Genomic DNA, 27,478 nt, shown 5'->3' with positions numbered 1-27,478 from the left:
GGCCTGTCCTTGAGTTAATACAGTCCTGCTTCCAACAAAATACTTACCACGGCCTACCATTCTTAGCTTCTGAGATCAGGCTAGAATTGCCTGTCCAGGATAGGGCTATGTCAATTTGTACCATCATGTTAAAATTTACAGTCACTTGTGCATTTCTTGTAACACTGAATGTTACACTGGATGATCATTTGCTGCCTTTAATGGATCATCATAAATATAACACCACACTTCTCACCACTTCAGACTGGCTTTTCATTGGGAGTGTCAGTGCATACATTCAGTTGCGATTCTTCAAATGCAACTTACATACAATTTACATGCATACAAATACAGCACATACAATTCAATCAATGTATGTGCATGCATGAAGTGGTAGTGACTTTAGGGAAAACAGCTCAGAAAGCACTGAGGACACTTGCTGGACTTCTTGACAGAATTAGGCTAATAAGCAACAGTCCAGATTGGCCAAGGAAGAGAAGGTTTCTTACTACTCACAGGGACTTATTGGGGGCAGAGGAGTTTATTTTTTTAAATGAGCTTTGAGAATGAAGCTGAGATGTTATGGGAGAGAATGGTAGTTGCAGGCACAGTATCTTACTCATCTCCACACACACGTATACACATACACAATGAAGCTCTGATACCAGTTTCTTGACATATTCATTTCCAAAGAGTTTCAAAAGCCTCAGTTTGCAAGCTGTTCCATTATTACCCAACAGTTGTCAGAATATTCATGACTAGCAAGTAATAGAATTCAACAAGCAACTGAGTGCTTCACTCTGCATAATATCTGCATAAATCTTCCTCTAACTCTATAAAGCATGCCAATTGCTAATCATTCCTGCAATATAAAGGGGGAAATCCAGTCCTCAGGAGCTGGAATGATTAACAGCTCATTTTACATGTGGAAGAGTAAGGAATGTAATAGTCTGTCGTGTCTGCAACATGGTTAGAATGGTTAACCAGATGGTTTTGTACCTTCCTCTTTTAATTACACCTAGTTTCTAATCAACCATCACATTTTGTCCCCATCTTCCATCACAGAATCTGCGGTGGCACACATAATTCTCCCATCCTCCATATTATCCATATAATAAGCCTGTGAGAGAACAAGAAAGAGGGAGCTCAAGATTACTCAGTGTGGTTAATGAATGAGGATTTGAATTTAGCATCCTTATTTTATTCCAGCATTGTAAGTACTTCACCACTCTAGCTCTGTCTTGTTGTCTGGTATAGAATAATGTCTCCCACTTATTCAGTTACTTCATAGTGAAATCCCTGCTTCAGCAATTTAGTCTAAGAATAAAGGCTCCTGTTCCTTTAAAACATTATGCTTCTTTTATTTGCTCAAAATACAAGTTAAATAAGTTTATTTTTGCTACAGTTCATTATGCTAATCCTGCACTAAAGTCATAAATACACAGATAAAAGAGACTTACTTTGCAGAGAACATAATTTGAGCTTTCTGGAATGTATTGGTGTCATATAGCAGTGGACCAATGCTGGTATATGTCAGAATGTTTCTAAAGTTTGACAGTATGTTAGAGAGCTGCTTGGCCTCTGTTACTGTGTACTCCTCATTCTAATTTTGAGAATAAATTGCCTGTCAGTTGAAGCCACTTGAGCTATACTGTCTGCAGACTATCTCAGGCAGTGATTGCAGGGAGAGAAGAAGTTGGAGAATGCTACAAGAGGGAGGTAAATCAGCACAGAAAGAAAGCTAACTAATTGAAGGAAGGAAGTCTATCCATGGCCTAAATATGTTGTAAAGGTAGTGTCAGGCCTGAGCCTGCTGGTTGGGGGTGGCAGGCATTTGTAAGAGAACTGTAAAGCTTTCTTTTCTGCAGGTTCCCCGTTATTGCTCTCCCACTGTCTACGGCTTTAGAGCCAGGAAAAGCAGCAGCTTATCAAGTGTGAACTGTTCCCAGATTTCTTGTGCTTTGTTCTAGGGGTAGAGTAGAGCCATTTGGCTATGGGTTGGGGAATGGAGAACTGTAGGAGATATAGGCTAAGTGTTGGCGCAGGTTTTCCAGAATCGTCAGGGGCAGTGGGAGTGGGAAGGTGGCTGGGGAAATCGGCCAGGGGTAGCAGGAGGCATGGCACCTGGGGCAGCTGGCAGGGGTGCAATTTGAGAGCTTGTCCCAGGCAGCATTTCCCATAGATATGCCCCTGGTTGGGGTTAAATGTGGGACATTCTCCATGCAAAATTCCTTCCTTCAGCATGATAAACTAGACTTGACATTGGAGATCCCTAATTGTAGTTCTCCAAACATTTAAAAAGTAATTGTAGACAAGGGTTAATCAGCTGGTGAGGGAAAACATACAAAATTGGAACAGGGAAAAGTGTTTTGAATCCTCTCTCCACTTCCCTTATCCAATGCAAAGAGCCCTATGGATGTGCTGAAGTCTAAAAATAAAGCAAGGCATTCTGATCATGCATCTCCATTACTGTGGCTTGTTGGAAGTGAATCCCTTGCTAAGTTTTAGATGTAAAGCTACATATTCTATTGTTCTTTATTTCCTATATTATGACTATGGATTTAGACTCTGAATCTAAACATTTAAATTAACATTTTGACTCCTGCATAATTGGTTCAAACCGGAAGCACTGAAAACTTACATCCTAACATAGCAGACCACCTGGGGAAATCAACTTTTTCTGTATATGATTAAGCATGCACATCTGCCTCGACTGGAAACAGGCCAGGACAATCTTTGGCTTCAGAATGTGGCTTCTGCTGTCTAGTGATAGTATCAGATCATAAAACAATAATAGTTTTATGGTAGCATTCAGTCACCATATTTAGGAATAACAATGATCAATGGTAACATATATTATGCCAAGCACTGTAACATTTCTAATGGTGCTGAAGACAACATTAATACTCTTTTACTGCTACACATGCTGTCTTTTATTTATAGAAGCACTACTTTTATTATGCCCCTGAGCTGTGCATCCAATATTGTTTTATGAATATCATCACAGAACTAATTATGTTGTACACAGTAAGGAGGTTCTAGTCAGAGCTATAAAAGCTCAGAGGGATTATTAGCTTTGGAATCAGAGTTCCAGCATTCTCTGGCATTCCCAGTTTATTGTCTAGTAATGTTGTATTTTGCAAGCTTGCAGACATTTCTAAGAAAATGAAAAACAGTACAGGGTATCATGATCCCTTGAACGATCCCATGATCCCTCACTGTACTCAGATGATATCTTCTGTTTAATCAACAAATTTGAGAACACAGCCTAAGACTGTTATTATACTAGCTGGTGAAAGAGAAAAGAGGAGCCCCTTTTGACTACCCAGAAGGCTGTGATGGATTTGTACTACCTGAGTGGACAAAAGGGATAACGCTGCAGCATGAAAGGGAATCAGTTGAGATTGCACAGAACATCCAGTAGGATCAAGCTGTAATCTTATAATTGCCCAGACCACAGTATTTCCTCATTGGAAATACTCCTGACATCCAAAATCATTCTTCAGGATCTTAGTTAATATAACCAAATCCACCACCAGTTTATTTATTTACTTCATATGCAGCCTACCTTTCTGATGGAAGAATCAAGGTGGATTACAACAATTAAAAACCAAGAATAAATACAAATAAAAATCATTTTCAAAGGGCGTTGAAAATTACAATATATTCTTTTCATGGCAGTAAAATGACATTACAATGACCTACCTCACCTCATCAGACAGATTGTTACATCACAGAATGCTCAGATTGGTAGAAAACCAGAGCAATCTGGTCTCTGCTTGAAGTTCCAGAAAGAAACCTGGCTGCTGCATGTTGGACGAGTTTCAATTTCCGGGTCACAGACAAAGGAAGGCCAGCATATAGCGAGTTACAATAACCCAGTCTGGAGGTGACCGTTGCATGGATTACTGTGGCCAGGTCAGAACGAGAGAGATACGAAACAAGTTGCTGTGCCTGTCAAATGCTAGAGCATTGTCCCTATAGTTCATAGTGGAAGTAACATCACTGCATAGCCAATGATGGCAATTCCGCCATCTGTCCCCTGTCAGTGGCTTAGTTGCCATGGAGAGGGGCTGCGCCACACCCTGGGCATGCCCCACTGGGGACACATGGAGGGCGTGGGGGGGGCAGGGCCCCACAGAAGGCAGCCCCGAGCAGCCTGGAGTTCAGTCAGCTGGTCTTTGCAAAGAGCAGCCAGCTGAACTAAGGTAAGTGGGAGGGCAGTTGCCATTTTGCCCCAGGTGCCATTTTGCCCCCCTACGCCATTGTCCCCCTGTTATCCAAGGAGCAGTGTGGGAAGAGAGCTGCCTACAGGAGGTCTTCTGCTAATTAAAGAAACTTTGCAGCTTTAATGGAAGGATTAGAGAGAAAGCTACAACAAAGAGGGAACACAAAAACATTGTATGTGCAGGGAATAAGAAATCAGCAAAAGGGGAGAAGGTTCAGGGGCTGCAAGAAGGGGAAGGGGAGAAATTGTGGGCAAAAAGAGTTAGATATCTTCTCCCCGCCCCCCTTTTAAGAACTTGCAGGTCCCATACAGCATGGTGCTCAAGATGAATCACTGAATGAACATCACAGTATCTACTGTAATTCATATTTATGATGTTTTCATTTTTCTGTGCAGAAACTGGATAATAAATAGAGGTAATATAGTTCTGGGATGTTAATAGGATTCATGAATAAATAATAAATTATTTTTATAAACTGTGCACATATTTTGCATACCCAAACATCCAGACAGGGAGAGAGATTATTTGAGCAAAATCTCTATATCTTCCATTTTTTGTAATGTGGTATAAGCTAAGATTCTGTGCAATCATGACTAAAATAAATGGGACTCCAGCAACAGTGCTTGTTGGATTTACCTACAGATTGCTTTCTTTTTTAAGGTTAGAGTACTATGGATTTTTCATATCTGTATTGCAGCAAAGAAAATGGTTCAGGAATAAAAAGTGACTTTTGTGATATGCTACATGTGACAAATGCCCATATTTGGGAAGTGGTTTCCAGTGAGAGACTGCCCTGAAACAGTTAAGTCCTACCCAGTCTTGATTGGCTGGAGGAAATTGCCTGGGAGAAGAAAAGGAGGCAGCTGGAATGCTGTGGGGTCTTTTTTCTCTGGGGAGAGTTGGAGTGAGAGAGACTCCAGAAAAGAAGTCTGAGCCCAAAACCCTGTCAGGGCTACAGAAAATATAAAAATTAGGGTGACCCTAGGAAGCTTCTAGGCAGGGACCCACTGTTGGTCATAGGACCATTTGAGAGTTTAAGCAAACTGTCTGAATGACAATAAGTACTTCTGTTCTTTTTATTTTTTTTTGTTTAAATTCCTCAACCCTACCAAAGAAATGTTTGATGTTACCGTTTATTTTAAATAAAACCTTTTGTTGTGGGGCTGTAAGGCAATACGGGCTCTGGTGTTTATTATTAGGGAGATCCTTAAAGTCAATAAGGAATAATTCCTGAGGGAATAATTCCCTGGGGCTTGGAACCTGAGAAAGGGGAAATCCTTTCTTTCCTTCCCCCCTGTTTGTGATTGTGCTACACTACACAACAGACAGATCGCTGGAGTGGGAAATCTGAACAAGGCTCTTTATTCCAAAATAGGATCATTCCAATAATGTGACACTTACTAAATTTTGTAATTTATTCTCTTTACTGAGAAATTGGACAATTTCTCTTTTAACTGACTTCAGTTCTTTATTCACTCAGCAGACCAAAATCTATATGCCAAATAATTTTCTGCCTATTATAGTTTCTCTGGCAAACTGCAGTTCTTTAGTATGAATAAGAATCTTATTTCCCTTTTCCCATAAATGCATATCTTAGAAAATCTACAGATCAGACATAAAAGATCACGACACATTTTCAAGGACATCTTAACCACCATTTCTGAGAGGCAAATACATAAATAAAGATTGGTAACAGCTCCTATTAGGGAGCTTAAGGGATATAGTTTTCCCCAATCTCTTATTACCAGGCAGTTGCAGACATTAACTTTGATTCTAACCTCTTTTTCTACTTGTGGGAGGTTGTTTCACATGACAGAGAAATTATATTTGCCAGTTCCCCCTCTCCCATGGCATTCCACTGACTCTATCCCCATACTGGTCCCAGGGGTTCACTTGGCGTGGGGGTAGGGGAGAAGATAATTTGAAGGAAGAGCAGAAGGCTTCAGTGGGATCCAGGAAATGGGAATATTACCTTCATCTTGAATAGCTCCATTTATAGATGACAGAAGCCACTCAATTACTATTACTGTGGAATACACCAATATTAGACATGCATCAGCATCAGTAATGAACAGGGGATTGACAGGGGATTCAAAAAGAATTCTACCGTTGACCTGAGAGATTGGCAGCTAGAGGTTGGCAGCTAGAGTGGAAGAAGGAGAGTAGTGCAGGACTTAAATGAATCCTGAGAGAGGGAAGAGAAAGTCCTTCTCTAAGGAAAACAGCTCCAGGGAAAAGAGAGAAATTCATCTTAAATGTTAAAGAAGAAAAGTTGGAACCTGGGTATATTCCTACCTCCTCAATATTTAGAATTTTTGTGTCAAATAAGCTTATACTTATTTATTTAATTAGTGACAGCCAAATTATCTTTCAGCAGTTCCGAACAATTATTGGTAGAAAAAAACAACTACATTCTTATGACAAACTATCTATTATATATGGTTCTATAAAATTTCCCTAATTCTTGTTGCCTTTTCACCAGCCAAATTTAAATCTGAAACCTCCCTGTCACTCTGACTGGACCATTTCCCCCAAAGAGTAAAATAAAAGTTAATGTAGTCTGTGCTGGGAAAAAAAGAGTTTTAAGCCTAGATCTGATTAGGAAATCACAGATAGTTTAGTAGGCCTTAGGCCAGAACAGATCAGCAGATAGCTGGTATGTGCATAGGCTTGTGGTAATTTGCATATTTAGCAAAGGCTCATGGAGTTTGCTGTTGAAATGATCACCATACTGCTAAAAGCAAGACTGGGTTAGCTAAAAGAACAAGAGGAGGTTACTTGAGAAGCACCAAAGGCACCCTTCTCTGAAGGGCAAAGCTTGTTTTACAAGTTTTGGAGCTGAAAAAGGACACAATGTATTGCAGTCATTGCCCAAACAGGAAAGCTTCAGAGAGCTTTCCTGTTTGTCCCTTCAAACTGTCTTTCCCCTCTTCCTCCTGTTACCCTGGAAACCAGCCAATTGCTGTCCTAAGTTTTAGTACATCCCAGGTGGAGGGAGCAGATTTTGGTTAAAATTTTGGTTAAGAAAAGTTGTGGCACTGACCACAACTTTTCTTAGTTCTAGAGAAGGTTCCCTATATAGTGAACAGTTTTGTTAAGCAAAGCTAATTCCAGGCAGCAAATCAGAGACCATTATTTCTAGCTAAACTTATGCCCCCTGAAAGTGAGTCATGCTAGAAAATGATGTCTCTGTCTCTCCACCCTCAGCTTGACATTCTTCTAGTGAAAAGTGCCAAGATTGCTTAAAAAATAATGCGTGATTTGAACTAGTGTTTCCTAGACTTTCTGCGTAACAAGAATTCTGAGGTCAAACCTATCTGGTGCCAAGCAGATGTTGGGATGGATCTAACCAGCTTTTCTGCTGTAGCAAAGGAAGAAGGGCAATCTCCATTAAGCAGGCCTGAAGGAAGAAACGGTACACTGGTCAAAGGTGGGAGTGGGGATAATCCAGTTTCCCACCATGCATAGGCTACAACCTACAGAGGAAATAAGATAACAACAATTTATTTAAAACAACTCTTTAAAATACTGAAAGCAAATGTGAATGTTCAGCACATAATGGAAACAAGCAGGCTCAGTTAGGTATCTGTTTTGTACTGAATGTGCAAGTCTGAAGAAGAGCTTTATTTAATTGACTGTATGTGAATTAGTTAAACTCTTGGGAAATATAGATCCAATAGCTAATTGGGGAGGAATCTCTATGAATCTCATGGATGCTTGCGGAACTGTAAATGACTTGTGAATTGCAGTCTTACTAAGTAAATGTTATTTCTAATCTCTCTCAAGATTCACAGGCATTCTTAAAATAGCAATCCTTGCCACCAAATATTATCTACTGGAAGCAATGCACTATTTGCTTTCCATTGCATGTGAAAATTAAGCAAGTAGCTAATTCTTCCTTTAGTCCTTTTTGTTTATTTCAAAAATTAAAATATTTTTGCCTCATTGACATGTAAATTCTCTTCCAGTAAAATCAAACAGAAGGTCTTCCATGACAAGAGAGCAAGGAGAATTAAAAAATTTTTTTTGCAATGCTTGTGACCTGTCAAACTTCATAAATCTTCATCTGCCTCCAAAAGGCTAATTGCATGCACACAAAGTCCCAATTCAGGTTGGCTGTTACATGCACACAAGTTTTCTTCTATGATCTTAGGCATAGATTTTTGTGCCCTGAGAAGGCCAGTTACTAGAAGAGGTCTGCACTCCTAACCCAACCTAGAATCTGCCAAAACAGATTGTTAAACTCACAGAAGGACCCAGGACAGAATTTATAGGCTGCATTTGTGCGTCAAAACACTGTTGCAGACTTCTTATTTCAATGAACATCTTATTTCTAATATTGCTTATAATATACATGGGCTAGAAGGATGCCTGCCTGCTGTCTCAATGTTTATTTCTATTGAGCATTTTTATCCCACCAAAATACTTTAAAAAGAAATAATTTAAACAGATCCAGTATAAATTAAACCAAAAAACGGAGTGGGAGGGAATCACAAGAACACACCAGCAACCCAATCTGGGTGGGGTGGGGTGGGGTGGGCAGGATTGGCTCTTGGAGCCAGTGCAGGGCTGCACCAGCATATTTGCCCATACTACTGGTGTAAGAGGATAAACAGGGAGGGGGCTCCAGCCTCAGAGCCATATCAGCCTAAACCTGGATGCCAGCATAACCTAGTGGCGGAGCCAACTTTTGTTGGCTTTCACTGAACGTTGAAGCTTGGAACACCCTCTGCGCAGGACGCTGACTTACACCACCTGAAAAGCTTTTGCCCTTTGGAGGGCTTTCAGGTGGCTGGGGATTTTCTGCTGTTTATTGCCTTTCTGCTCTGCCTGGAAGCCCTTTGGACTGCACTGCCATCCCTGACCACTGGAATCCTCTGGGTTGGGCTGTAAACCTTATCCTGAAAATGACATCAGACTGAGATGCTGTGATGTCTCTACACATTCAAGATATTCTGCATAGTACAGCTACTGTGAGAGAGGTTTTGGGTAATCCAGGGAAAAAGATCACACAGTTTTTATGACCAGTTTATGATATGGTGAATGAAGCATACATTCAATGTATGTTCAAGACAGATTATGTACAGAGGCAAACTGGAATTAATGAGCAGAATGAACAGCAGGAACAAGGTGATTTGTTTAGGAGATAATGGCAGCAAGAGGACTGTATGAAGGTCTAATGGCAGGCATAGACAGGATTATCCTCTTGGCAGGGATTGCCAGAACAGACAGAAGTCCTTCTCATTGCTAACCAAACTTTCAGAGTTGAGTAAAGAGATTTTGTTATAACTTTGGTAATTTATCTGGGGGTTTGCGAGTCAAACCTGAATTTGATTTAAAAGTTGGGAGTGATGATGAAAGAAAATGTAAGAAATGATACTGCATTTTATGAAGGAGCTTCTACTCTTATTAATAGAACTCTTGAAATGAGGCATGGGGAAGAAATGGGCACTGGCTGACTTACAAAACAAAGTGATCATAAACAGATATCTACCTGAATGTCTTCTACTCTACCCTCACCCCCAGGGGCATATCTTCAAAAGATGACACCCAGGAAAAGCAACGCCCAGTGCTGAGCTTCATGGCATGGGGGGGGGGGGGGAGTTTAAGGCTGTGCTTAGCTGCCCAGCTTTAAACTGCAGGCTCCACCTCTGCAGCCTGAAGTTTAAAGCTAAACCCATCCAGGCCAAGTCCAGATTTGAATTGCAGACTCTGCCCTGGCCAGGTCCTGCATTATAGTGCTGGTTTCGCCACTGAAGCTCCACCTCTGAAGTCATATGGACTTCACAAGCAGAGCTAGCAGTATAAAACTGGACCCAGTTGGGCTGAGCTTGCAATTCATAATCTGCTTCCCCGTAATTGAGTTCAACTTTAAGCTATGAGCCCACAGTTTAAAACTAGACCCAGCCAAGCCCTGTCTTAAATTGCATGTCCCTCCCCCAACTCCATGTGGAGTTCAGGGGCAGGGTGCAGTGTTGAACATTGGACCCAAGCCCAGTCTTGAACTGAACTTTCTCCCCAAAGCTCCACATAGAGTTTGAGGGCAGGGATACAGTGAAGGGACAGGGCCTCTGGGGTGGGGTGGGGCTCTGATCTGTCTGCCACCCCCCTCAAGCAGTGCTCAGACCATGAGGCTTAGTTTACCCCATCCTAAATGCACTTTTGCCACCTTGTGTCCCAAATTGTGGGTTCCTCCACACATATGTATACTCCATTATACAATTGGATGGTACAGGATTTCATATTATTTATTTCCTCAATTTATATCCTGTCTTTCTCCCCATGAAACCCAAGGTAGTTTACATTTACTTCAGGTTCACAAGAACCCTATGAAATAGATTAGACTGGGAGTGTGCAACTGGCCAAAGGATATGTAGCAAGCTTACGTAGTAGAGTAAGGTTTTGAACCTGGGTCTCTGTCTTTTACCCTGAGCTGCTGCTTCCTCAGTTGTATTTATCAGAAACTGTCATTAAGTATATTACTAATCTGGGGCAGATTTAAATACCCTAGGTAACATCCTATTAGGGACCTCACAAAATGAAGACTCTAAAGCCGTGGTGGCGAACCTTTGGCACTCCAGATGTTATGGACTACAATTCCCATCAGCCTCTGCCAGTATGGCCAATTGGCCATGCTGGCAGGGTCTGATGGGAATTGTAGTCCATAACATCTGGAGTGCCAAAGGTTCACCACCACTGCTCTAAAGGAACAAAGATAATAATGAAATCAAATGCAGAGTTGCTTCAGTCTAACCCAGGGGTAGGGAACCTGTGGCTCTCCAGATGTTCAGGAACTACAATTCCCATCAGCCTCTGTCAGCATGGCCAATTGGCCATGCTGGTTGGGGCTGATGGGAATTGTAGTTCCTGAACATCTGGAGAGCCGCAGATTCCCTACCCCTGGTTCTAACCCATTAACTCTGCATAAATAATGTCCCCTCTCAGACCCACAGCCGCTTTCCACTTAGGCTCGCAATGACTACAAGGCCAATTGTTTGAAAGCTCTGTGTGTGTGTGTGTGTGTGCGTGTGTGTGTGTGTGTGTGTGTGTGTGTGTGTGTGTGTGTGTGTGTGTGTGTGTGTGTGTGTGTGTGTGTGTGTGTGTGTGTGAGAGAGAGAGAGAGAGAGAGAGAGAGAGAGAGAGAGAGAGAGAGAGAGAGCATCTTTAGGGAGGTTTGAGAAGTTAAGAAGATGCTACTTTTCTTCATATGTGGCCTCTTGAACTGAAGTATTTTAAAATTTCAATGTGTCCTAACTTGGTCTGTTCAGAATGCACGTTCAACTTGCTCTGGTTTATTTTAAACTCTTCTCTGTGTGGTGTGAATGAGGCAGATCACTCAGAATTTGAATTGCTAAGCTTTAAGTATTTTCTCCCTCTAGAACATTTCCATTTTGCTTTCAGTTGCAGCTGGTTTCCAAAGTTGATTGCCCGTTTAGTGGTGTTGTGCCCAAAAGATGCTTTTCATTTTAATGGTTTTAGAAAGTCATTACAAATTTTAATCAGTTTTATGGAAGCTGAAAACACTGCAGGAAGGATGCTGATGATTTTTGTTTGCCATTTGCGGGTACCCAATTATAATACAAATAAAATGTAATACCAGCTATAGGAACAAAGTATAAACAGATAACTCATATACAGTGTATTCTGTGTATCACTGATACACATTTGCAAAGCACTTGGGGCTATGATAGTGAATCACTTTTTATATGCTACAAGACACATTTCAATTGGTGTGTTTTTTAAAAAAAACTCATGACTGATCCTTTTTCATGAGAGAAGCATTACAGATAAAAACAGTGTGTGAGAATAGAAACTCCTTGGGGAATATCCTATCAATGTTCAGCACTTTGTGTCCCAATCATTTCATTGGCTGCATTTAGCCCAGCTGTGATACCACAGAGTCTGCATTCCAAAGCTACTAGTTTTTGTCAAGGTACTTTTCTCCCAGAATGCTGCCCTGTCAAACCTAACAAAACAGTGCCCTGAAACGAAAGGGTCTGTTTGAATTCGGAAATTCCACATTGGGACTGCATCTGACCTTGTGAGCAAGAACGCCTAAAGGACCCCCACCCCCACCCTTCACCTCATGCCTGGCACATACTCAGGAAATAACATTTGAATATGAACAATAGCACACCTGAACGAGACCAGTTCTCTTTTGTCTAGCTCTCTTAATCTACTCAAGAGTCTCCCTGTGACTCATCTCCTTGTGACCATATATGTTGCAACACCCATTAAGGGTCATTACCTGTTTTGTCCAAAAGCCAGCAAAACCCATTAAGATACTGGGTCAGCCATCAGGTCAAATGGTCTGACACTCAAGACCATTACCTCACCTGGAACAGCAGGAAAAATCCTTTGTTCAAGGATTTCATTTGCCAAAGACATGCTTTTCCCTATAATAGCATGTCTCAGACCCCAGTCAGTTGTTCAATATCATCACACCATCATGGTGGTCAGTAATGTTGTTCCATCAGCGCTGATCATCCAGAGCCTAGCCATTAGGTCTCTGTTTCCTGGACATCCACTACAAGACTGGTAATATAATCTTTGATATCCCATTCCTTCTCTGTCTATACCCAAAATCCGACTTCCACCTCTAAATTATATCCTAGGAACCCTTGTATGTGTGTGTTTACCCCAGTAACTGAGTGATTGTGAGATTTTATTTTATTCCATTTGTTATTTTCCCAATAAAATCCTTTAAAAAATATTTTTCTTTGCTGCATTCTAACGAAGAGCTGAAACCCGTATACATAGGCTATCTATCTATCTAACTATAGCGATCCAGTTACCCATGCTCCTCAAGTGACTCTAAGCGACCTTGTGCTCTATAGGTAATTTCCCCAACCAAAGAGGATAGTTGCATCCCACCATTTTGGGTAACACTACTTGCATCATGGAAGCTTGCTGGAGGCTCACCCTGACCAGTCACACTATCACAGCCTAATCTACCTCACAGGGATATTGTGGGGATAAAATGAAGAAGAGGATGATGATGTAAAAGGTATCAAGTACCATTAGGGAGAAAGAAGGAACACAAATCAATTTAATTTAAAAAAAATAGAAATTTTATACATGTATTCTCTATTGTGGCTCTCACTTTGTGCAGTGGTGTGCCAAAGGAGGTCAGGAAGGCCCACACCCTTCTGCAAACTGTGTAAAACAGAATTGTTTGGCAGGACATTTTTATATAAAATGAATAAGGTTATAGTATAATGGAATGCAGATGCTTTATAAAGGAAACAGAATTGTAGTCTATTCTGCTGTTTTATGGGACAACCTCCCTAGGAAACTGCACCTGCCTCTCCCCATCCACATGGCCATCCCCTGCATTTGATCTTTAAGAGGCAGTTGAATATGGTTTTATTTCAGATCACATTTAGTTCAGTTAGTAGCAGTCCTGAGTTGTGATTTTAAATGTAGTTTATGTTTTAAAGTATTTTATGCTATGTAATTTATCTATGTTTTAAGGTGTATTGAGCCCCATAAGGAAGAAAGGCAGCTAATAAATATTTTAAATAAGCTAAATAAATTAATAAGCAAGCAATGTACAGATGCCCGAGGGGCAGAAATCAGCTTACAAAACTGGTTAAGTCACCATTAGGAATCAGCTATCTTTCAACCTGTATCTTATTTTATTTTTGAAGGAGGTGATTATTTCTTGAAGACGTGTACCTTATGACAAAGAAAGGCTTGATCAATTTCAACTTCAATTACAGTAAATGAACTGTTCCCAGTGTACGCTTAATATATTACTATAAAGGAAGGTTATCTCTAAACCTAAAGCATTGGACTGAAATTGGTTGTGGCTTTCTTAATCAGAGATGTTTCTTCATAGAGAACAACAAATAAAAAAAGGAAATGAGAAGGTGGATAAGATGAAGGAATGTCACCAACTGTGCAGGCTGCAGAACACATGCCACCTAGTTTAGTTCTCTTTAAAAGACATGTTTTGTGATGATCCAGGACACAATAATCAAGAGTACATGATCAGTAGTTACTCAACTGCCATGCCTGTCATGGAGGTTCACTAAGCTTAGGGAAATCCTAGTTGCCAAGCTCCATCTCTGCCCCAAAGTTGAGAACAACACTTCTCACCAACCAAGAAAGGTAGGCTGATGATATAACTAGTAGCAGGTTGAGGGAGCTTGCCATGGCACTGGCATGGAAGTAAAGAACCCACTGGAAGAACAATTGAAAGCTTCAGTTGAAACAAGTGCAGAGTAAGTCTGATAAAAATAGCTAGCTGGGGAAAACAAAAGAACAAAATTCTACTCCCAAGCCAGAAGAACAAAATCCTATTCCAAAACGATGTACTTCTAGCAACAGACTCTGGCACAAAATGTAGGTTCAAGATGTTGCCTTTCCTGGTTCTTCTAAGGAACCTGGCAATTCAGCTTCCTTTGCTCAAGGGTCCAAACAGTGGACTGGAATGACTTCTTGACAGTGCCAAAGACTGTTATGGTACAAGTGCAGAAGTACTTAGAATATTGCTAGTAGAAATATCTTTAAGGTTAACACAAAAGAACTTTGACTGAACAGCAACACAACTCCTAAGTATTTGTGAATGAGATAAACTGTGCTTTTTGCAAAATTCTCGACAACCCTAACTAGTTCCATTGTTCCATTTCTATCCAATTTCTGAACTTGTAGTACTGAAATTTCTTGAGTGCTTTGACTAGCATCCTTCACTGGAAGACAGAGAGAAAGAGTGTGACAATGTTGATTTTCATAGACTTCTCAAAAGCCTTCATTACCCATCTACCATGACACCTTTCTGAAGTGCTTGCTTATTTGCTCTTCTTGCTTTTGAAAATGTTACTTACTGCTGTTTTTGCTGATTGTTTTACTCCTATTTTGTTGTTGCTTCTCAGCGTCATTTGTTGCTGCTTTTGTCGTTGTTATTATTATCATTATCATTATATTTTACTATGTTTTCTATTGCTGTTGAAAGATTTTTTGGAGCAAAAATGCACAGATCTATATTTTAAGCATAATATGAATTTTATATATTTCGTAACACTGAAAAAAGCTTGAAATAAGCTTGGAGTTTTAACCATCTGCTGCATTTGAGTTTAATGTATAACCAGATTGGCATCTAAAAATATACTAGCTAAACATTTGTTCAGCCACATGTGCCACATCTTGTAGTTCCCATCTGGCATGTATTATAGCTGTAAAGCTTTCCTAAACTAAACCATTAAAGCAACCTCATTTTTAGTGATTTTATTGGTCAATAGTTATGTCAGGCTATTTCTGCATGGGCAGAAAGCAACGCCTTCAACCCGGTAAAACACTGTTTTGGTGGGGACCCTTCTACAGGTGCCGCTGCCAAATCGACGCAGCGGCACTCTGTTCCCACCAAAACGGTGTTTCCAAAACTCGCTCGGGGAGCGAGTTTTTCTGCAAATGCCGACTTCCATCCTCTGCCATGTGAACAGCAGGGGGTGGAAGCCAGCGTATTCCCCTGCCCGGCCCCAAATGCCTCCTTACCTCCTGCTAGCTGTCGTCGCTCTGAAGAGCCCAGGGGACATGCCCCATGGCATCCGTCGCTGCAGCCATTGCTCTGGCCATGGGGGCGTGTCCCCTGGCCTCCTCAGAGAGACAGCAGAGTGATGGCTGCCAGCAGGAGGCAAGGGGGCTGCGCGGCTGTGCGTAGTCTGCTCCAACAGCTGCGTAGCCCATGGGGCCATTTGTGCGAATGGCCCCAGATGCAGGCTCTCTCCCTGGGCTGTGCAGAAACAGCCTCAGTGTTCCCACCTTTTTGTATTGACATTACAGGCTGCAGCACATTAAGCTCTGAGCTTTGGCAAATCCAAAACTTTTTAAAGTTCAAAAATGTAACCATATTGCAAATTGCTTACTGGTATTTCTAATATTTGAAGCACAGGGACCACTTTCTAAAGAGAACGTAAGGTACTGACTATGTTATCTCAGGAAACAAGGGCTCCCAGTCCCACATTTGCTGAATAATGGGAATGCAGATCTAGAAGTGGCGTCATTTTGAAAGGAGGCATTTTCTTACTGGCAGAATGCACTGGTTAGAGTGCTAAATGTAAACCAGAGAGAAAGTGGTTCCTGATATGAATTCAAATTATTATTGTCAAGAAATTGAATTTCTTAGCACCGTTTCTTGTTCTCTAACCAACTGATTCAGACTTCAGGCCTACAATAGAAAAGTTTAAGTTGGAAAATAATGATGCAGTTGATTGAGCTCTAGTAAGCTGTGACCTTTTGCAATTGAGATAAAAATCAAGGGGCTGAGATGAGACAGTTTCTGTCTTGACTCCACTCTAGTCTCCAAGACTGAAAATAGAGGAGCCACATTACATCTATTTACAGAGATAAAATCAAGAGCCTCAACATCTGTGGGGACTAAGCAGGATTAGTTGTAGATAGCCCCCACCATTCCATCTCACTCTGACCCCTCCCCCTCGGGTCACAGGGTTATATAGTTAACTAGCAGGGCCTGGCCACACATTGCTGTGACTTATTGTGGTGAAATGGGAAAGGAACAGTAGCAGCAAATCAACTGCAGAGGCCAGCAGTACGTGCTCATACAAACACGCAGCCTGATACTGTGCGATGTCAGTGATGTGTGACCGCATTCCTTGGGGGGGTATGGAAAGGCACCCCTCCCACACATCTAGGCTGGCTGGTCATGATCCTTTACCTGGGAGTAAGTTGGGGTGGTGGCAATGGGTGTTGCTTCTGAGGAAACCCTCTGAGTGCGACTCAGCCATTCAAAGTATGTCACTGTTGCTTTACCGAGCTTACTCGTGAGTAACGCATTCCTTGGAGGCAACCTGGTTTTCTGAACTGTAACCTCAGTATTCAGGGAATCTAGGCTGGATGGGCCCTCCCTCCCCTCCCTTGCATGCCACCCCTCACTCTCTCCCCTCCCTCACTTCTCTTCCCTTGCATGCCACCCCTCCCCCTCCCTCCCTCCCCTTTCCATTTGCTAGAGGGGGTGGGTCATATCCAGACAACCACATGTTGTAAAGCTCATGGGTTGATTTGGGAACAGTCATAATTTAAACCTAACCCTGTCTTGCAAGCTTGCTGTGGATAGTTGCAGAATCTTGATTATATCATCACATTTCTTGCTGATCATGCATGTTTTCCTGTAGCATGCACTCCTAGACACAGTTGCTGATGAACTCTGATTGCAGCAGGTTTTATTTTATCTTTGAAAGCTAATTAGAACTGTAACAGAAATGTTATATTTGCTACCTTTCAATAGTGTTTAAGAACCATATTTAACCTTCTCATCTTGATTCAGGAAAGGTAATGAGCACATATCACATGTACACACCTGTTTGATTATCTTATCAATAGTTAGGGACCAGTCATTTATCTAGATGATAATCACATGTTTAAGTTAAAACTATTTAGCATAAGGTATGAGTGCTTTATTCTATAAAAATGCACTGATGTGATAAGCAAAATTAGATTTATCTGGAATGAACTCTCAGAAGAGACTAGATGAGATCTTTTCACCCACACATATGCCCCACTGGCTCACTTGCATGCACACGCACGCACGCGCACACACACACACACTCATGTGTTTAAGACAATAACCTGAAAGCTAGTATGCTTTAAATTTTATTTACTATAATATGGTTAGGGAATGTTAGGAGCTTTGATTAATTTAGCATTTGTTTTTGCAGAAGCCGTAGGGTTAATTTAATTTTACTTGTTTGTTTTTTCTAACATTTTGCCTTAAAAGAGAACTATTTCTTCTTTCAATAAAAGATAAAGTCTCTGAAGTATACCTCCCTGGTTTGTTGATCTTAGTTCAAAGAACAGAACTCGCAATTAATTAATGTCTACAAGCCAAAATGAAAGTTTCTAAGGCAATTTTTATCAGGTAGATCCTGGAAATATCTGAGGCTAAGTGTTTTTAGATTAATTCTTATTGAACTAATTGGTCTAGATTCTCTATATGGAAGCAGAAGAAAAACCTCTTGTTACAAAATGGGATGTGTCTGTAGCTCTGAGCTTTTGGGGAAAATGCTGGAATAGTACTAAACAGTGGTGGTCGTTGTAATGTGGTAGTAGCAGCAGACAGTGGTGAAGCCACAAGGGGATGGGTGTGTGTGTCGTGCAACGGGTGCACACATGTGGGGTGAAAAATCGCCCCAGGCCCCTCCCCCTTCCCCCCACGGTGCCCCCTTCCCCCTGCACCCTCCACACAGCGCCCCCACCCCCCTTCCCACACTTACCTTAGTTCCTTTTTCAGAACTTTTTCAGGCTTCAAAAGGCCTTGTTCTCAGTAAAAACGGTCTGAGGAACTACAGTTCCCAGGAGACCTTGGGGCACAAGGTCTCCTGGGAAGTATAGTTCCCATCAGGCCTTTTTTTACTGAGAACAAGGCCTTTTGAAGCCTGAAAATGTTCTGAAAAAGGAACTAAGGTAAGTGTGGGAAGGGGGGAAGGTAGGCGCTGGAGGGGGCACCAGGGGATGCTGTGGGGAATGCCACAGGGGGGCATGGGGGGCGGAAAATGTGGAATGCGCACCTGGTGCAGTTTGGCCCAGTTACGCCTCTGGCAGCAGAACAGCAACATTTCAAGGAAGTGGCAAGCCAGTGTAGGCAGTGGTTAAGTGTGCTGCATTAGTGGCTAGAGGAGCATGCCATGGAAGCTTGCTGATTCTAATTAGACAATAAATTTTAAAAAATAGATAATAAATTAACAAATTGGTTTTGGAAAAACACCCAGAAATCTCATGTTGAATATTTGACCCAATTTTCACCTGGGTGAAAAGTAATATTTTGGCTTCTTTCTTGAGCTTAAAACTACTGCCCATTATGCTTGGAGTTCTTTCTGCAGTCTCTTTACAGTACATAGCCCTGCAGTCCCTTTACAGTAAAGTCTCCTCACATTTCGCTGTATAAAAATTTGAGCAGGAGCCCCATCATCTGCCATGTAGTTGTGAATGCGCTTACAGCTGCATGCCCCATTCAAAAAACAAGATATTGGAACAAGGAAGACGAGGAGGAGGAGTTTGAAATTATACCCAACCTTTCTCTCCTGTAGGAAACTCAAGGTTGCTTACAAGCTCCTTTTTCTCTCCCCACAACTGACACCTTGTCAGGTAGGTGGGGCTGAGAGAGTTCTGAAGAACTGTGACTAGCCCAAGGTCACCCAGCAGGAATGTAAGAGTCTGGGAACACATCTGTTGTTCATTCATTCTTCACATAGATCTCACTTTGGATAGTCAGCAGTGAATGTAACAGAGATGGGAATAAGTGGACATATCCTAATATGGAAACAACTCCACTTTCTCTCGACTTTTTCACATTAATTTCTGTATTCAATGCCTGAAAACAAATAGGGTACAATAGGAAAAATGACTCCCTCTTTTGGTATAGTAAAGGTAAAATATTTTCTCTGTTCTGTGTTTCTCAGACAAAAGAATAGCTGTTTCCTCTTTCCAGTTCCATGTATATTGTAGTTAACCGCTTTATTTGTTTGTTTTTTGTATACCATTGTATTGCAAATCTGATTGAACTCATTTATGTGAGGTAGCTTTTTGTCTGCAGTTCACAGATTTACTGACGGGTTATTTTGTTGCAGTAAACAAGCATTTGTTGAAATTAAAAATGATTAAAATGTGATTTAGCCATTGCACTTTGATCTTATAGATGCACTGAACAGTTATATGAAAGTTTTATTGTACTGAGAGGAAGCAAATCTTGAGCATTATATTTTGATAAAAGGTATAGAAGTTAATTTTATTTAAAACATATATTAGCCACCTTTGTATCTAGTGGAACACAAGGCAGTTCACAAATAAATAAAACAATGATTATAAAACACTTTAAAATACCAAGATTTAAAATTAAACACATTTTCAACATTTTAGGAAGGGTAATATACCCTGCATGTGTGCATGCATGTTTCTGATAATCTGCCAATTTCCCCATTCAGACAATAACTCACTTGATGGGTTCAAGGATTTTATTGAAGACATGAGAAAGACAGGAGAAGACAGTTCTGGCAAAAAGGCACCAAAGCCCCTAATTATTTTTACTTCTCTAGCTCCTCAGTAAATTTCTGCATTGACCCTGCAGGGCATTTCCTCAATTAACACCTGTAGTGAAGGTTAACTGAGCCAACAGGTTCTATGCCTCGGGAATTTAGCAAGCTCCAATTTCTACTGTTTCTCTGTACACTCATTCTAAACAGGTTGTGTCATGTCCTCATATTTTCCAACAAATAAGAAGGTTTTATTAGCCACACAAAAATGCTGCAGCAATGATGACAATGCTAATAAAAACTAATAAAAAGACACAGTACAAACTGCTATCATTTGAGTTGGAAAAGCAGAAGGCTACAATGATTACTGTGCAAACATAGATGAAAATGAATTGAACATTTCTTAAACTGGAGCCATATTCTTCCATTAATATTTCACAACAGCCAGTATGATGTACCCTAAGCTGAGCTGAAAGACAAAAATTAGACAGGGAAATTCAATAAGTAAAGATCTGTCTTATTCTTAAACAAATTATCTTAATGGCATCACAATAAGCTGTTGTATTTATTTCTTACTGTACTGTGACTTACTGTACTGTACCTGTACTGTACCTTACTGTACACTACCTGTCCTATATATATACAAGGCATTTTACAAAATATTGACAGAATTAGGGGAAGGTAGTAACATTAAATAATGTTCACAAATTTTATACTATATGCAAGACAACCTAGATAAAATTGTTTGAAATTTTCGTACATCATAAGTTTTAAAAAAATCATCTGCCTGTTAGCCAAAAATCTATTTTGACATTCTGTTGATGTGTTTTACCAGCCATAGCACATTAAAAGAGCAGAACTTAAAATATCATACTTGGCTGTTAACATTAGCAATATAGGGTTGCTCTATCAATCTCAAAAACTAAGAATATAGTCATTCAACCAATATCTCCACACCATGGAACTAAAGTGTGGTAAAAACTATTATGCATCACTATGAATTCATCAAAGCAGATCCACAGTCACAGGAGATAAGTATTGGCAAATACATGTATTGTATTATTAATATTTATTAATTATATTTATAACCCACCCTCCCATCACAAAGCAGTGTTCAGGGCAGTTTACAACACAACTGCAATAAAATTAACCTAGATAAAATTTTGTAGGATAAATCTAAAGTAATGGTGCCTAAAGACCTTAAGATAAACCTATCCATTCTGAAAATAACACAGAAGAAGAAGAGGAGGAGGAGGAGGAGGAAGAGGAAGAGGAGGAGGAGTAGTTTGGATTTATATCCCCCCTTTCCTGTAGGGGACTCAAAGGGGCTTACAATTTCCTTGGCCTTCCCCCCTCACAACAAACACACTGTGAGGTGGGTGGGGCTGAGAGAGCTGTGAAAAGTTGTGACTAGCCCAAGGTTACCCAAGTGGCGTGTGTGGGAGTGCACAGGCTAATCTGAATTCCCCAGATAAGCCTCCACAGCTCAGGTGGCAGAGCGAGGAATTAAACCCGGTTCCTCCAGATTAGAATGCATCTGCTCTTAACCACTACGCCACTGCTGCTCCTTAATAGAATTAAGGTTCAGTCATATATTCAATTATCAAGACATATATTTTTAAAAAATGCTACACACACACATAGTTCATAAAGAAGTCCAAGTGCATATTAGATTGTGGGCCAATGAATGAAATTAGCAGACTGACTGAATATTGTCTACTAGGGAGTAGCAAAACATTTTTTTTTCAGTTTTGAGTTTAATAGACTCAGAAAGTTCTTCCTTGCTCCGGCCCTGTCTCTTACCCACAAAAATGAACTAGCTCAGAACATTTATGGTACTTTCACCCAAACAAAAAAACACATACTTTGGTGTATCTTATTAATATTACATAAATACTACCATGTTGGGACTTCTAAAAAAATGCCATGAATGGCTTTTTCTCCTAATAGCAGACAGAATGCTGAGCTACCAAAACCATTCAAGGGATGGAAGAATGAGCTGCAGGAACGCTTATTTCATTGACTCACATGATTTATAGTTTTTGCCCCCTTTTTCTTTGCTTGTATAGCCCATTTTCTCTCTCTCCAATGTTTTAAATGGGCAATCTGCATATTACCAGCATATATATCACAATCACCATATTCTCCAAATATGACAACTCTGCTTTTAATGGAAAACAGACTGGAGCTGTACTCTGCTGAATAAGAATGGGTTTGTATTACTGCCAACTGTTGTTCTCTCTCCTATTCCAGTTTAACAAATATGACCTTATCACCGCTGTAGAACTAAGAAAAATCCAATACAAGACATAAAGCTTCATGCTGATATGTTTTTAAATGAGTTAACATGCAAACATTGTGCATGATCACTGAATAATTATTGGCAGCATTTGTGGGGCATTAAAATACAGTAAGGAGGAGATAATTGAAAAATGCTGCACAAGGATGTTTATCATCAGATATTGTTCCAGTTGGCATTGTTTGATATATGCAAAAACCTGGACAGCAACCAAACAATGTAGGGAAGAAACTGATATGAGCTACATTAAACACAAATTTTCATAAACATTTGTTTAAAAGTTTTTGTTTATTAGCATAACCACGAAGCTTCTTCCATTATTTTAAAGCTGTACCAATTATGCAGAACAGCACTGAAAGAAGTAAAGTATAACATCACTATAGCAACTATAAAGTTTTAATTGGTGTTGCTTTCAGATGTTTCTGGGGGTGCGGACCATTCTGAAAAAGGACACCACCCCAATGATGGGGCTCCTGCTCACATTTAATTTAGCAACAATTAGGTTTATCTCAGCTTCACATCATGAAAAAGACCAAACAAATACACTTTTAGGACAGGATCTATCTTAGCCCTGGTGCAGAGTCTATTCAGAGAGACCACCATAATGACAACCTGTAGCCCCCTTTTGCTTCTTTGCATGTATACATGCATCACATTGGAACAATATGGATTAGGATGTATACATATGCTTTAGAGACAAGAAACTGAACATTTACTAAGCAAGATCTGACTCAAACCACTCCTTGTTTGTATCTCCATTTAGAACACAATTCTTCCCCAAATTTGTGAATGGTCAGAAACTGGCAGCTGTTTCAGTGCCTTCTTTTCTGGTTTCCAATTCTTGGACCGTGGTTAAGAGAAGATTAGAGGATTCTAAGGAGATCAGATTGACTCATCAAATTTGGCAGAAGGGTTAGACTGTTGGACTGGGACAACTGTTTTTGAATCTCCATTCTGCCATTTTGCTGGGTTTCTCTTAATCTTTTAGCCTAACTTACCTCATCCATGTGATAAGTCATTCTGGGTTCTGATTAGTGAGAAATGTAGTATATACATAATTAATAATAAACAAACAAATAAATAATGCACAAGGAAGCGGATGGAAATATTAAAGGAAAGCTATCCAAGCAGAACAATTTGCCAATATCCCATCAAGCAAGGTTGACACTGCTGGCTTTTTCTGTTTACAGTATTTCATTTTCCAATAACCTTTGTATCAGTGGCTTTCACAGTGCCTTCTTTACTGTTACATCTTTTGTATTTTGCTAGTATGTAATGATATATAACAATGGAAGGAGGTTAAAAAAATACATGCCCAGATGAACACAATTCTACACCATCCACCATTTTGTTTTCTTCATCCTTCAGTTTCAGACACATCCACTGTGTCATACTTCCTTTCAGTTCTCTGTCTTTCAGTTCTTTCAGTCTTTCAGTCTTTGTCTGGTTCTAATTACTGTTAAACTTGTGCTCTATGGACCACCATATATTAATGTATGTAAGTCACAAATATTCAGTCTCCAACTTCACCCTTAGCACCTCATTCACAGTGACTGACTGGCTAGGAGGTAAAACAGGGGGGATTACTGGAGTAGACTGCCTATTGGGGAAATGTCTTAAAGGGACCAGGGAATTTAACTAAATACTTTCCCTTAGAAAATTAACAATGAACTAAAACCATGCTAACATATGGAAACTAAAGCTTAATGGGGAATAACAAAGCCTCTGTGGAGGCATGACAAAAGGAGTTAAGATACACCCTGTTTAGCTTCCTTGTTGAGGGTGGGTATCTTATTAGTCAGCTATCTATATTCACCAATGTTAATTAGCTCCATAATATAGGAGACTCCTTGGGATGGAATCAAATGCATCTTTCAGATTAAAAAAAAAGCTGTAAAATAATGTGGAGCTACACGTCTAATGGAGTATTTGTTTACTAGGTGGGAAAAAAGCAAGTAATAATGATGCAGGGTGGATTTTTTCCCAAGCATAAACCTACCTCCTCTGGACCCTGTCATACATCTTATGTTGTGATGTCCAGGAAGTTAAATTTAAAAGTAGAGATTCCTTATGCAAGAGAGGAGACTGAGCTGGCCCAAAGTTAGCAGGGCTCATATGATCACTCTTTTTTATAAATGGGGGATCACTAACACGACTGGTCAAGCTTCCAGTAAAATGCCAAGAGTTATTTATCATCATGAAAAACAAAACAAATTAGAGGAACTGCTGTTCTACTGCCAGATACAAATCTACATTTATATTCCTATATGTTTTAAGCTTTTCTTATTTTTGATATATTATGTTATCTACAGTTTTCATTAAGTTTTGCCATTTGTAAACCTTAAGAAACTGTTTTAAAAAAAGTTTGATCAGAATAAGTTTCTTGGCTACATATTATTTGATCTTCAGCTGGATTCTTTTGAGAAAAGGAAGGATATTTATTTGTGTCACAATTTGTTTCATTCATACTTGACTATTATAATTAAAGATGGCTTAATACAATAATATGTAAAAGTCAGATGAAACACAGGGTTTCCTCCCTTTTCACAAATTAAATCCACCACCACTGGATACCATGGAAACAAGGGATCTTTCTGCTATTAAAAGATAACTGAAACCCTCACTTCTTCAGAGAGAGAATTAAATGCTGTGGTTCAATGGAAGACGCATTCCTATGGTACAGATGTTCCTGGCATCCTGTGGAAACCCTATATCAGAAAGATGCTCACCATTAGTACATATGCGTTTTGAAATAATACAGTATTTTTTTAGCCTTGAAATGCGTTAATAATATGGTATGACAGAAGACAGATTTCATATTTACAAAGATAAAAAGCAGTAGATAACAAGGAGTGAATGCAGTAACATAATTAAATGGAAACTGTTCCAGTTCACTCAAAATGGATTACAATTTGTATAGGAACTGTCCCAGTTCTGTCAAGCCAGGCTCAGAGAAGTCTATTGAACCCAGATTTTAGATTAGTGATTTTCAACATTCCAAGCTACAGAGAAGTGCTTCCATATTTGTTTGTCTCCCAAGGAATCCTTGGATGTTTGTCATGGAACCCCTCAACATTAGAGCAGAGCTGACATTCTGGAATTGTATGTTGTCAGTGTACATTTTATTTGTTTTAAAATTATATTCTGTTTTATATATACATACACAGTCAGAGGAGATGAGGTGGCAGGGCCGAGGATTATCGAGGGGAGTACTGAGCATTGAGCTCACACATGGCACAGGAGGTATCCACGCCACCAGATTGTCTTTTAGGATGCCTACAATTTGCAATGATGCCCTTGAAAAGGCATGATGAGACAACCACAGGATGAGCTGAGCCACAATGTCTTTTTTCTATTTGCAGGGGATCTGCATAACCTGACAACATTACTACCTCCCATTATCTCTAGGGATGGCCTTCCACGCTGAATACATTGAGGCAGATGCACCATGTTACCATGGGTGCTGTTTGGGGGAGTCCCATACATCTCCAGCAATGTTTGCCTATAAACCATCATGAAAATTGAGTCAGTAATGTCCCGAGTTTGTCTCCCTTTTCCTTTTGTTTAGAAGAAATTGAAGTGAACTCCAAGCATTGTTTTTTTTTTAAGGCTCACACGATTCTGCATCATGATCTCTGTGTTGTAAAGAAGCACTTCAGCGAGTGCTTGCCCACATGAGTTCTGGATCCCTGGTTTTTTGTATGTACAAGAAGCACTTCTAATGCTAGCATTGCTGACGCTACTCAGAAGAAAAGTACTCTGCTAGCTAGCAACCATATGACTGCACCACGTGCTTTTAAATATATTAAAGCAAACAGAATGTTCTCAGCTCTTTTTTCACTGTGATTTTCAGCCTATATTAATTACCAAGTAGCAATCATAGCTGAAAAAGCCTCAGCTAGGTACTAGACATCAGCTGGTTGAGAATGAACCATTTCTCCAACATAATAGTTGATTCCGAAAGTTCAACAGCCATGGAAGTAGAAATGTAAGAGATGAAGCGAGAAGTGGATGATGGTCTCCACATGAGATCTGTTAAAAAACCACAAGGAGAGGAAAGTGTTTTCCTGAAAACCTACAGTTTTCAAGGCAAGAAAATTAACAGATGCTGTTTTCCTGGAAAATGAAATGAGTGGACCATTTTTCTAGCTATGGTGCAGTGTCAAGGGTTTCGAAAAATAGCATTATTTCTGGCCATGCTCCTGAGCCGTTTACAGCAATCTAATATATGAAGAAATGAAGCAGATGAAATATGCCTTCATGTCAGGAATTGGTGGTAGAGGTGTAATCAAGGGGGCAAAGAATCCTTTCGGCTTCATCAGCATCCCTATGAAAAGCAGCAAAGAATAAAATTGCTAATATACCGCCCAGCAGGAGGAAAAATCCTGACCCAATAACAGAGTCATGATGGATGAAAATGGGTAGTTGAAGCTTTTCAGTGGGATGAGAAAATAAATAACACATCACCTACGTTAAACGCTATTCTCATTAAGCCTTAATTAAAAAGACAGGACATTTTTCCTCTAAGGAGTTGTCCATGCAACCTTACTACATTAGAGTTGTGTGTGTGTGTGTGTGTTATTGTTATTGTTGTTATTATTATTATTGTTGCACGCGTGCGGCGTCTAAAGTGTCATCGTTGCTTTCAGTTTATTATCAACTTTGAAATAGAATTGATGATATGGTGAGGAGAGATTTTAAGGAAGAGTATTATGGCACTGGGGGGGTCAGGAGAATGGTTTTAAGAAGGCACACTGCTTCAGGCCACATTGCTCCCTTTGGCTCTGCTCCCTGTCCAGGGGAGGTAGTAGGGAGGTCAGTGGTGCTACTCACTGGCCTGAGATTGCTTCTGCTTTTTTTTGAATGCTATGTCAGCGGCCTGTTTACAAGGCGAGTGCTCATCCGGAAGGCTTTGTTTCTACCACGGATGAGGGGGGGCCAACCTGGCTAGTATCCAGATGCACCCACACCATCATGCCGCACTA

The sequence above is a fragment of the Sphaerodactylus townsendi genome, linkage group LG10 (genome assembly GCF_021028975.2).
Source record: "Sphaerodactylus townsendi isolate TG3544 linkage group LG10, MPM_Stown_v2.3, whole genome shotgun sequence".
Taxonomy (NCBI): Eukaryota; Metazoa; Chordata; class Lepidosauria; order Squamata; family Sphaerodactylidae; genus Sphaerodactylus; species Sphaerodactylus townsendi.
Note: the sequence above shows the minus strand (reverse complement) of the source record.